This window comes from Felis catus, chromosome C2 (assembly GCF_018350175.1).
Source record: "Felis catus isolate Fca126 chromosome C2, F.catus_Fca126_mat1.0, whole genome shotgun sequence".
Classification (NCBI taxonomy): Eukaryota; Metazoa; Chordata; class Mammalia; order Carnivora; family Felidae; genus Felis; species Felis catus.
The window spans coordinates 147,144,444-147,150,443 of record NC_058376.1 but is presented as its reverse complement, the minus strand read 5'-3'; positions in this window follow the sequence as shown (position 1 = coordinate 147,150,443).

The window sequence follows — 6,000 nt, the reverse complement described above, 5'->3', positions numbered from 1 at the left end:
CACTACTGCTTCTGACCTCCTAAGCTTCTGCTAAAAAACCCACTGATAATCCAGTCGCTTTTATGTTACAAGTCACTGTTCTCTTGCTACTTTCAAAATGCTCTTTTTGCTTTCAACAGTCTGATTATAAGGTGTCTTTTGGTGTGGTCTGTGGGTTCCTTTGGGTTAACATACTTGGGAGTTCACTGAGCTGCTTGAATTTGTATCTTCATCTCTCTCCTCAAATTTGGGAAGTTTTCTGCCACTATTTCTTAAATTTTGGTGCAGCTCTCTTTTGCTTCTGGGGCTCCCACGAGGGAAGCTTCAACCTTTTAATGGTGGCCCATACGCGCTTTTCAGATTTCCAAAATTTTTTGTTCTCCTGAGACCAAATAACTTGAGTTGACTGGTTTTCCTGATTCTTCTCTTGAAGTATTGTTAAGCCCGAGGCAACTTTTCATTTTTCAGCTACAGAATTTGATTTTTTCTAAAAAGATAATTCCTATCTTAGTTGATACTAATTTCGTTCATGTTTTCAGTTTAGTATTTTAGCATATTGATGACAGTTTGAAGTCTTTAATACGTCTAATGCCCGTTTGTTAAGTAAAGGAGGTTTCTTGCCACATTATTTTCTTCCTTTGAATAGGTAGGCCATGTTTTTCTGTTTCTTTACATGCTTTGTGATCTTTTGCTGAAAATGAGGCATCTGGAAACATAACCATCTCTTCCAGCTTTTCCATGCTGGCCCTGTGCCAGGGAAGACCTTCACTAACTTGCAGTGTCCGAGCTCTCAAGTCTTCTCTGGGCACATCTCCCCCACGGCTGTGTATTGTTTTTTATCCCCACTTCAGACGCGCCTTTTATAGGTCTTAGTTTTCTAGTTTTCTCCCTGCTTCTCAGGACCTTACATGTTCTCATTCCTGTATCCATAATTTCTTGCCCCGTCATCATCGGGTCTGCGGCATCCCTGCAGCTTTTATGAGCAGTGCCTTCCTCTTTCTGCAGCTTTCCCCAGCCTTTGATCTACGTTATACCACTTTTCCCTGAGCCAAGTTAGAAGAAAAGGAGACTAGTTCTTTAGGCAGCCGTAGACACATTGGAACGTGGCAAATAAGCTCTGCCCTGTTCCCTATTTGAGAAGGATCGCTGGGAGCTGGAAGCTTTCTCCTCACCATGCCACACTGTGGAGGGGTTCGAGAAAGGGTGAATAAAAACATCAGGAAACTTTGAAAGTGACCTTGTCTTGATTGGGCATTTGTTCAGTTGCTGTACCAGTGCCTATTTTCTGGAAGCCCTATCAAGTTTTTTGTTTCCATGTAGGAATGAGGGCCTGGAGCTTCCTAGTCTGCAACCTTGTTCTCATTTTCTTTGTACATGGCATGTAACACAATCACCATGCAAAAATCAAATGTATCGTGTAATGAATTATTTTAAAGCAGTCAGGCTTAATCCAATGCAAGAAACAGAACATGATCATCACTCCAGAACCACTCTACTTACCCATCTGTAATCAAAGCACCCATATTGTCCCCCACCACTTCCACAAAGGTGACCATTCCGACTTTGTGGGTAATCACATCCTGCATTGCCTTTGAGCTTTAACACTATATGTTCCTAAATACTATGTATTAGTTTTAACTGTGTATAAATGAAATATTATGTAATCCTTTTAAAGAATAAAGTCTTCTGGGGTGCCTGGGTGGCTAAGTAGGTTGTATCTGACTTCAGCTAAGGTCATGATCTCACGGTTCACCCACATCGAGCTTTGCACTTACAGTGCAGAGTTGCTTCAGGTTCTTTGGTCTCTCAATCTCTGCCCCTCCCCTGCTCACATGCTCTCTTAAACATTAAAAAAATTTCAAGACTAAAGTCTTTTAAAATCATTGTAAGATACTATTCTTTATAAATGTAGTTCAGTCTTTTCCATTGTATACTATTCCATTACATGAACATACTGCTATTGATTTAAACTGTTTTTGACAGAGTTAGGAGAATTACTGGGACTTGGGCAATGTGTATCTTCAGAGTGGTTTTCAACAATTTTAAGCTCCTACCAGCACATAGGACACTGTTTTTATACATCCTAACACTTATTTTACACATTTTAGCTAACCTGATAGTACATTCCTTTTCATATATTGCCATTTGGATTTCTTCTAGTCTTAAGAATTAGTCAAATTCTTTTGTTACTTACATATTCTAGCTATGTCCATTGCAGGTTAGGTGATGAAACATAACTCATTTGCCCAAAATACCCAGTATGTTCTTGTGGTCCCAGGGTAAATAAAGCCCACTGAAGTGTAGGACTCACACTACCTGATTTCAAGACTTACTGAAAAGTTACTCAAGACAGTGTGGTACTGCTGTGAGGCTAAACACAAATCAACAGGACAGAATAAAGAATTCAGGAGTAGACTGACACATTTTTGGTCAGTTTTCTACAAAAGTGCCAATTAACTGGGAGAAATAAGTCTTTTGTAAAACAAATGGTGTAGACTCAAGTGAATAAAAAAAAGAACTCCTACCTCAGGTCATATGCAAAATGTAACAGATTACAGACCTAAAAGTTAATTCTATCTAGCTGAAAGATAAGAAATGGAAGGTAGGCTTGCCTTCTATAATGTTTGCTAGTGTAGTTATTTTGTCAATAGGGCCATAAAAACATCTTAAAAATATGCATTTCCTTCAGTAGGATACAGACCTGAGCTCTGACCCATGTTAGCCTAATTCTGTCAAAGAACAGATGATGTTTTATCTGTCTAGCTTGTCTGAATGAAGAAGATAGTGTGCTGAGGTTATACGAGAATGCACTGTTATCATACTTAGTCACTCTGGTTCCAATTGATCTCCAGCTTTCACTGAAGCCAATTTCAAAGAAGCTGACACTTGATATTCTAATCAAAATTCCTCCAGGTTCTTTTTAAGATTTAAAAATAGTTTTCCAAGAAAATTCCCTAATTTTCTAAGTAAATAAAATATTTCTGCTTGTCACAGTGGTGGATTAGAAGTTTGAGCCAATTCCCTGGGTAAGGTCAAGTAGAAAAACTAGACAAGAAATAACACCTACTTTAAGACTTCATAGAACCAAGATGGTATCATCAGCTCTAGAAGATGGAAATCCTGAGCGAGAATCTTGGTATTTAGGGCATTTTCACCTGGAAATTGGGAGACCAAACAGCAATTTCAGTAAGTTTGTAGAACTAGGAGGATAAATGTGGATATTGAATCTGCATGGGTGGAATCCTTGAAGAGTTTCAGTCTAGGAATAATGAGCTGGCCCTACCCAGGGGTAGCAGGCTAGCTTTGTGTATCATCCCTTAAATTGGATTAAGGTGATTCTGGCTTGCTAGTTTCCTAGGCAGCTAGAAGAAACAAAATCCTCTACAGAAAGGAAAAGTTCCTATGCCTGAACTTCCTCATACAATTTCTTACATATGTCTAGAACACATAACCCCTGCACATTAGGAAATTGAGATCACATGAACAACTGGCAGGGAAAAAATCCCACACACAAGAGAAACAAGACCCACAGAGCTCATAGACAGTGGATTTATTAGTGACAGCTGAAAAGAACTATGGCACTACAGGAGTTTGAAAATGTCAATGGGTCAGCTGTAAACCATAAAAAGAAATATAACAGATGGGATAAATTCTAGAATTGAAAAATTAAGTGAAATGAAATCAATGAACGAGTTTAGCATCAAATCATAGCCTAAGTGAGGAGAGAATGTAAGGAGAAAATACACAGAATGGAGAAGCAAGAGGAGAGTGTGAGCCACATAAAGAGGGTTTGAGTCTCAGAAGGTGAATAAAGAGAATGGGGGAGAAGCAATATTTAAAGAGGTGACTGAGAACTTAAAAAATATTTTTGTGAGAGAGAGAGAGAGACGGCACATAAGTGGGGGAGGGGCAGAGAGAGATGGAGACAGAATCTGAAGCAGGCTCCAGGCTCTGAGCTGCCAGAGGGGCTCGAACTCACAAGCTGTGAGCTCATGACCTGAGCTGAAGTCAGAGGCTCAACTGACTGGGCCAGTCAGGCACCCCACAGAACTGCTGAAAAGTAGCTGCTGAAAACCAAGGTCAGCCAATCCAAACTAGGATACATTAGGATGAAAAAGACACATGATGCAAACATCTTAAGAAAGCTGATACAACACTATTATTAATCAGACAAAATGGGCTTTTAATAAGAAGTGTTACTGAAAATGTGATCTTTGCAAAAAACTGAAGGTTCAATATACCAGTAAAAGTTCCAGTTGTATTTAACATCTAGTAATATGGGTTCAAAACAAAAAATTGACAGTTCGATGACTATTAGGCAAATCTGTTAGTAGCCTACAATTTAAAAAAATGTTTTCACTTATTTAAGAGAGTGGGGGGGGGGGGGCAGGGCAGAGAGAGGGAGACAGAATCCCAAGCAGGATCTGCACTGTTGGGGCAGAGCTCAATGTGGGGCTTGAACCCATGGACTGTGAGATCATGACCTGAGCTGAAACCAAGGAGTCGGACGCTTAGCCAACTGAGCCACCCAGGCACCCCAAAAGCCTACAATTTTAACACGTCATCCTCAGCAAATAAGTTTCAGATATATGTACACACACACATTGACCATATGTTGGACTACAGAGCAAATTTCAACCACTTTCAAAGGGTTAAAGTCAGAGTATCTGACTACAATGTAATTAAGGTAGAAACTGATAATAAAAGGATAATAGCAAATTACATTTGAACATCAAGAAATGTATATCTAACCCATCGTTCAAAGAAAGTGCAACGGAAATTATACATTAAACTGAATGACAGTTCAAATCAAAACTTGTGAGAATGGAACTTAAGCTATATTTGGAGTAAATGTATCCCTATATTAGGAATTAAATTCCTATATTAGGAAAAGAAATCAATACATGAAAAGAACACCTCCTGTCCAAGGAAAGAGAAAAAAAAATGACACAAATTAATGAAATAAACATACTGTAGAAAATGTCAGCAAAGCCATAAATCAGTCTCTTTGAAAGGGAAAAAAAAAAAAGCTAACAAAATTGACTGAAAACTGCTGAAGAAAATGAGCAAGGTAACGAGGGAGAGAAGAGACAGACACCCATTAAGGATACAAGACAAAAAAAGAAAATCAATGTTAGGAACATTAAAAAAAAAGTGATATGAGCAACAGTTTTACATTAATCTATTTGAAAATTTAGATGAAATGGGCAAATTCCTTGTGAACCACAACTGAACAAAACGGACTTAAGGAAGTATAACACCAAATATTGCTAGGTCCGTAAAATAAATCTGTAATTAAAAACCTTTGCACAAAGCAAAGTCTAGGCCCAAATGGTTTTACCAGCAAATTCCATCAAACACTGTTCATTATTTCAAGCATGTAAATTTAGTTAACACTGAGCAAAAAGTCTCTAATTCACTATATTAAAAGAATAAAGGAGAAAAATCAGAATCATCACAGTAAGTGAAGAAAAAAAATCCACTTGATAAACTCAGCAAGCACGTGGAGGAGTATCAATAACTTCCCATGTGAGACTGGGGGAAAGACACCAATGTTACCTTTTCTATGCAGTACTGTACTGGATATCCTAACCGGTGCAGAATAAGAAAATATGTAACCACCAGAAAGGGAGAGAGAAAACTGCCATTATTCCTCAACTATGACAGCACATTTATAATAAACAATACATTTAACAGGTTGTTGAGTACAGTTTCAACATATAAAACCAAATTTTTTATATGCCAACAACTGAAGAAGTTTTCTGACATCAAAAATATACATTGTAATAAACTTACGAAATATACAAGGCCTATTTAAAAACTTATGTAAAACATGGGGCGCCTGGGTGGCGCAGTCGGTTAAGCATCCGACTTCAGCCAGGTCACGATCTCGCGGTCTGGGAGTTCGAGCCCCGTGTCGGGCTCTGGGCTGATGGCTCAGAGCCTGGAGCCTGTTTCCGATTCTGTGTCTCCCTCTCTCTCTGCCCCTCCCCCGTTCATGCTCTGTCTCTCTGTCCCAAA